Raw genomic sequence first — 7,568 nt, 5'->3', positions numbered from 1 at the left:
CCATTACACCATCTACTGGTCACAAGTAATTTTTGTGAACTCTGTGAGCTAATTCCATAAGCAATTTTAAGTGAAAAAGTAGTCATGTTCATTTCTTTTTCCTGATAGTCACTTCCATCTCATGGAACCAGAGAATGATACAAGAATTTCAGAATTTCTATTTCTGGGACTTTCACAGGAACCCATACTGCAGCCCCTCATATTTGGGGTTTTCCTCTTCATGTACCTAATCACTGTTATTGGAAACATGCTCATCATCCTGGCCACCATCTCAGACTCCCACCTGCACACCCCCATGTACTTCTTCCTCTCCAACCTGTCCTTTGTGGACATCTGTTTCACCACCACCATCCCAAAGATGCTGGTGAACATCCAGACACAAAGCAAGGCCATCAACTATGCAGGCTGCATCACCCAGATGTTCTTTTTCATGTTCTTTACAGGGTTGGGTGACTTCCTCCTGACAGTGATGGCCTATGACCTATACGTGGCCATCTGTCATCCCTGCACTACACGGTCATTATAAACCTCCAGCTCTGTGTGTTGCTGTTTCTGATGTCCTGGATCACGAGTGTCCTGATTTCACTATTACACAGTTTAATGGTGTTGAGATTGTATTTCTGTACACAGGTGGAAATCCTCCACTTTTTCTGTGAAATTAATCAGGTGGTCCAGCTTGCCTGTTCTGACACTTTTATTAAGGACATAGTGTTATATTTTGCAGCTGTGCTGCTGGCTGGTTGTTCCTTCACTGGGATCCTTTACTCTTACTCTAAGATAGTTTTCTCCATACGTACAATCTCTTCAGCTCAGGGGAAGTATAAAGCATTTTCCACCTGTGCCTCTCAACTCTTGGTTGTGTCCTTATTTTATTGCACAAGTATAGGTATGTATCTTAGTACTACTACTACCCACAACTCACATTCAAGTGCAACAGCCTCTGTGATGTACACTGTGATCACTCCCATGCTGAACTCCTTCATCTACAGTCTGAGAAACAAAGATGTAAAGACAGCTCTGAGAAGTTTCCTGTGGAGAAAAACTATCAAAGGATCAACTGTCCTTATATTGAAGAAGTGCACTTATTAGCAGGGTTCAAAACATCAGGCATTAACGGTAAAAATCTGTCCAGAATATTTCCATTCAATTACCTTCAGAACTTCCATGTCTTTGATTTTTAACCTCTCTATACAACATAAATACCTCATTTTCCACTCTGATATTTAGACAATTTTTTGTCATTACTTTCATCGAGCCACATGAATTTATTAAAAATAATTTTCTCTCAAATGGCACATACTGAAGAAGTTTCCCTTTCTTCTATTAAAATCCATATGCTATAATTTTCTTATGGGAACAAAATAACTAAGCTTGGTGGCTAAGGTCCATAATATAACTCAGTGGCCAGCCAGTGGCATAATGGTTAAGGCATTGGATTCTCACATGGCTGACCACAGTTTGAGTCCTGGATATGAGGACTTAAAAAAATCATGCTGGGCCTGCAGGCATAGGGGTCCAGAACCTGGGATGAGAATGGAAGAGAAGGAATTGCAGCATGGCCATCCCAATTGCAATGACTCTCTCTCTCTCTCTCATGAGTGCACTTGTCCTATGGCAAAAATTGTCCAAAAAAAAAATGGGCATTTCATACAAAGAAATTACCATATACATTTTCAGCAAATTTTTTAAAATTTTTGTGTTAATGAAACATATTGTTTGTTTGTTTTTTCCCTGTTCTCCTCCTGTCCTCCCCCTATTGCCCACTGCCTGTTACACCCCTTACTATCTAGTATCTGCAGTTGCCCTCCCTGCTATTATATTTTCCAACCTTTCAGTTTCTGTTATAGAGCACAGACATTCCTGAGACCACAATTTAAAATATTTCTGTTCATTGTTCCATGGCATGTGACCACCTTAACTGTTCTTCATAAAAATGTAAAGTTTAGCCCAACAACTTTAGTTTATAACTTCTCACTGGGATTTTTTTAGAGGTTTTTGCCATAGGGTGTGTGTGCTTACCAGAGAGAGAGAGATGGAGACAATGAGAAGGAAAGTTCTAAATCACCCCCAAGGTGGACGGTCACACTACAGTCCCTTCTCCTTTATTCTCCTCCTGGGATCTTGGGCATGCACACACATGCAGCCAGAGTGACTTTCAAATGACCATGTTCAGGACTTGAACCATGGTTGGCCAAGTGGGAGTCCAGCATGACTACTACGCCATCTACTGGCCAATTGTTATTGGGTTTTATTCTCATCTTTTCTTTTTCTTTTGTTGCCAGAGAGCATGTGTGTTTGATGGAAAGACAGAGAGACAGAAAGCGAGAAGTAACCCCTCAGGGGGTGATGGCCTTGTGGTCATTCCACAACCCCTTCTCCTCCAATCTTCTCTCAGGATCTTGGGCATGCATGCACATATGCCTGGTATTAAGTCACTATGTCAGTGACCAAAACCACTTTCAACTACATGGGAGTCCAACAATGTAACCATTATGCCATCTCTGGTTCCAGGTTTTATTCTCATCTTTAATATCTTGTTTCTTATTTAGCCTAGTTCACTGGGCCTTCACAGACACTGTCAAAAGTATTTACCCCCTACATGTGTCCAGGTGGATTCTGCTTGGAAAGACATCTTTCAATAAATTGTTTGTCTTTATATGGCCTTAAAATTAGAGATGAATTTAAATGTGATGCACCAAATTTTAAGTTATGAATTGTATTACTATGCAAAAATACTTTTTGCTTAATTATCCAGGTCTATTGAATAATGTGTAAAAGATTTTTATTTATGTATAAAGTGGATTACTCATTTTGGTAAAAGATGGCTTGATTTATCATTTTTATATTAAAATATCTTCCTATTTCTTATTCTTTTTTAATTTTAATTTTAATTAATTGATTAATTAATTAAAATATTTTTTCAATTCATTTTCTTCCATACATTCAATCACATTATTATTTGTCTTACAAAGTGGATATTCCCCTATTTCTTATTAAAAATTTATGTGCTGCCTAAATACATAAATCTTTATATTTCTCTATATTAAATATATCCATATTTTATAAACTTTGTCATGATCTCTCTTTTATGCTTGGATATCTTTTCAATTTTCATGATCAAAGCACCTCTCACAAGTAACCTTGAATTTTGTGCAGTTATGTGATTCTGGGTCACAAGTATTTCTGTACAAATGTGCCTATCTTTCTAACCTCTCCTGGTTTCCTGGAAAGGAAACTCATTTTAGACACTTTTAAATATGATCTTCTGAAAAAATTGAATAACAGAGTAATCATGAATGCAGTCTTCAACTATCAGAAAAAAGACCACAAATAAAAAAAGAGATTATTATAATTGCCATTATTTTTGTTCACTTTGGTTATTGTATCAGTTAGTTACAGCTGCAGAACAAGCCATCCTGAAAGAAAATGTCTTAATGTAATGCCTTTGTTAACTAATATGACCGGGGAAGGCAATATTTCTGAATTTTTCTTGTCTTCTCATGTATCTGTAGTCATCTGTGAGTCAAATGAGGAAGTGCTGCTGATGTTGGGAGAGGTTTCTCATCTAGTGAGGACTTGGCTGGCTATTGGATAATATAGGATGGCCTTGACTAAGACAACTAGCCCCTTACACAATTCCTCTCCTGCAGCTCGGTAGCCTGGATTTGTTCACATGGCTGAGGCAAGGTTCCATGAAATTGCAGAAATGCACCAAAGACCATAGTGACCCACTGTTAATATCAATATATGCTAGTGGTCCAAGGCAATTAAAACTTCAACATCTGACTCAAGCCTTAATGTGTATCCTCTTTCATCTTTGCTTTCAATGACTAGATACTTGCAGAGAAAAGAATAAGGAAGAAAGTATATGCTAAAAGAGATCTTATGGAAATTCTATTCCAAGGGTTCAAACACCTCTCAGAGATAAATATTCCTTGTTTATCCCAAACTTTCAACTCTCTATTTCTATCTAAGAAAGAAAGAAACCCTCTTCTTGCAGATAATGAATACAGACCTGGGACTTCATGTCTAAATCTTTGATTAACAGACAAGATACAAGTTACCTCACTAAGATTGTTGTCCCCATCCTTGTCATGTATCACTTTTCTTGTAATTGATCTCCTCACTTCATAATCAATTTCCCCTTCTCTGGTTCTGGTATTTATTGAGAGCCTTTATTAGAAGACATGGTATTTGAAATGCAAATAAACAACAGAAATAAAAGAATTAGAAAGAAAATGGTGAATTAAGGTGTAAGTCCACTGTGGGTGCCCTGAGTGTAAGGATTCAGAAGAGATGGGAATCACTAGAGACTTCAAATTACTTTGGCTGAGACCAGGTATGACAGTATTTAGAGGTGTAGAAAAAACTACATGTTGAGTAAATTCATTTTAAAAGTTGTAATGATGTATAGTGATTAAATATATAAAAGAAAGTAAAATAATAAATAAAAAGAAACTATTCCATCATTCCTTTCAATTGTAGATAGATTTTATCACCAGTCTTCTGGTAAACCTATGAGTATTATTGTTATTACTATTATTGTTATTACTATTATTTCATTTATTTTTAAGGTTTTTGCCATAGTTTGTGTGTGCTCACCAGAGAGTGACAAAGAGAGAAACAGAGAGGAAGAGGGAAAGTGATAAATCATCCTTCAGGAGGGATGGTCATGCTGCAATCCCTCCTCTATTTTCCCTTCAGGATACATACATGACTGGCATGATTTTCAAGCCACTAGGTCTAGAACTGGAATATGGGCAGTCGTGTGGAAGTCCAGGGCCCCAACCACTACATCACCTGCAGGCACCAAATTATTTTTGCTTTAGGATTCCTCAGCATGCGAATAGTTATTTCATGGGGTCTTCTAATTTGTCAAGATATTCCTTTTTGTACAATCCCATGAAAGAATACAACAGAATTCCCTATAACCATTCCACTATTACATAATACACACAGAATATAATTAATTTTGACACCCACGTACATCTTTATTTTTTACTAGTTTTAGAAATTATTTTTCTTTAGTGTTCATACACTCACTAGGAGAGACAAAGAGAGAGGAAAAGTGAGAAATCACCCTTCCCCCCAGGGGGAATAGTCATGCCACATTCCCTTTGCCATTCTTCTCTCAGGATTTTGGGCATCCACACACATCATTTTCAAGCTCCCAGGTCTGAGACATGAACTATGCAGTAGGCCCTGTGGAATCTGGTTACCTTAACCACTACGCCACCTGCTGGCCCATCCCTCCACTGACATTTGTGCTAAATAACTCTCTGTGTAGATGTCCTGTGTATTCTGTGATGTTGAGCACCTCCTTGCCTTCAATCCAGTAAGTCTCAGGGACACCTCCTCAGTTGCAACAACCCAAATCTTCTCCAGACACTACTGAGTGTCTCCTAGGGGCACAATTATCCATTGATAACCACTGGACAGAAGCGTGAGACATGGAAACGTCTCAACATAATCTGAATCAAAACTAACTCATGCTGGGTTCATACCTTGGGCAGATCCCTTAATTCTTCAGAAGTCCACTTCTGCAAATGTAGTATGAGCTCACAGAATGTTAACATGTAAAAATCAAATTATACAATCCATGTAATAGTCAAATCTCAGCCTGTGGTGCATAAAAAGATCTAAATACATTTATAATTACCAAATAGTTGAGAAACAAAGGTGAACGTGACAGCTTTTTCTTTTTAGAGAGATTTTTGTCACAGAGCATGTGTACTCACTAGAGAAATAGAGGGCAACAGAGAGACAGACAGCAAGAAATCATCGTCCAGGGGGGTGGTTATGCTTCCATTCATTCTCCTTCCTTCTCCTCTCAGAATTTTGAGCAACCATGCACATGTGCCCAGCCTGTTTTAAGCCACCGGGTCTGGTACTCAAACCATGGTCAACTATGTGAGAATTCAGTGATGTAAACATTATGCCAACTGCTTGTCTCATGATAGCTCTTTGAAAAGATTATTTTTTATTAAATTTTATTTTTATAAAGCAAAAAGCAAAAAAAAAATTTGTTTTATCAACAAAGAACTTTACATTCTTTTTTCTGTTAAATGTTTCTTCCCTTTGCCCCTCTCACCCACTATCTATCACCAATTCCCTCCCCTACAGTCTCTGGTATCTACACTTATCATCTCTACTATCATATCTTTGGAAATATTATTGGATGCAAAGTGATAATTATAGGGTGATAATGACAGATGGAAAGATCTAAAGATATGACAACTCTTAATTTGTGTTACAAGTTTGAAAATTTTTTATGTATTTATTTAACTTTCAATTTTATATAGCAAAAATTAAAAGACTTTTTTTCTCCACATAGAAATTTATATTCCTTTGTTTGTTAAATATTTCTTCCAAAGCAGGCCACAGACACAGCAGCAGGCCGCTGGCCAGCCACGGAATCTGAGGCAGGGACATCGCTGCTCCTGCACCTCACCTGCAGACCCCCAGTCCAAGTGCCCACCCCCTAGCTTGTTCTTTCCCCAGCAGCAGGCCACAGACACAGTGGCAGGCCTCTGGACAGTCAGCAATTATGAGGCAGGGACATTGCTGCTCCCGCACCTCACCTGCAGACCCCCAGCCCACACACCCACCCCTTAGGTAGGTAGCCATTAATTTCTGTTTTGGATCTTTCAGCTTTATTCTCTTGTTAATTTCCTGGTCTTCCTCCTCCCACAGCCTGTCCTGTCCCCAGCAGCAGGCCACAGACACAGCGGCAGGCCTTCAGCTAATGGGCGGCATGCAACTTTTTAAAAATTTGTCTGTGTATTTTTTTTTCTCCTGTGTTGTTTCACCTAATACTCTCTCCTCTTCATCTTCATCTTCCACCCTACCAGAAGGACTAGACTGATAATCAGATATCTGAAATCCCCGAGTAGTATAACTGTCTCTGGCATCTTCCCTTGTACTGACCCTCCTGAGAAAAAAGAGATACTGCTTTTTAGACACCTCAGAAGAGTACCCCTCTGGATACCACATTGGTAAAAACAACAGAAAAGAGACTTCAGCAAACATTAATTTGCAGCAAAAGGAAAAGTCACTTACTCCTAGTCAGAGAAAATTTCCATTAGAGGTATTCAAAGTGAATACATCTTCCAATGGCTAGAAGTAGAAGAAGAGCCTCAGGTATGAATAAACAAGGTAATACATCTCCATCAAAAGTACAGAGTAACTCCCCTCCATCTTTTGTGCTAATTGAAAATGTTACCAAAATGTCAGACAAAGAATTTCAAACATTTATGATGAACAAATTCTTTGAGTTGGAACAGAAAAGAGACAACGAACTACAGGAGATGAGGAAGTCATTCCAAGATATGAAAAAAGAAATGGACACTCTGAGAAAGAACCAGATGGAGCTATTAGAGATAGTCTGAAATAGAGGAAATCAAAAATTCCCTTGAAAGTATTAAAAGTTGATTAGACCATGCTGAAGATTGAATCTCTGATGTAGAAGATAAAACCTCTGACCTAGAAAGAACCACCAAAAAGATAGAGGAAATAACAACAACAACAACAACAAAATGAGGATAATATATGAGAAATACTAGATTCCA

At 38.2% G+C, this 7,568-nt stretch overlaps 1 pseudogene; it reads left to right on the top strand.

The window, feature by feature from the left end:
* Positions 1–307: 307 nt before the first annotated feature.
* On the top strand, positions 308–1,089 carry LOC102475381 (olfactory receptor 7A10-like; annotated as a pseudogene).
* The last annotated feature ends 6,479 nt before the right edge of the window (positions 1,090–7,568 follow it).

Source organism: Tupaia chinensis, unplaced genomic scaffold (assembly GCF_000334495.1).
Source record: "Tupaia chinensis unplaced genomic scaffold, TupChi_1.0 Scaffold144394_1, whole genome shotgun sequence".
Classification (NCBI taxonomy): domain Eukaryota; kingdom Metazoa; phylum Chordata; class Mammalia; order Scandentia; family Tupaiidae; genus Tupaia; species Tupaia belangeri.
The sequence above is the reverse complement of the archived record's forward strand: the minus strand, read 5'-3'. Positions and strand labels throughout refer to the sequence as shown.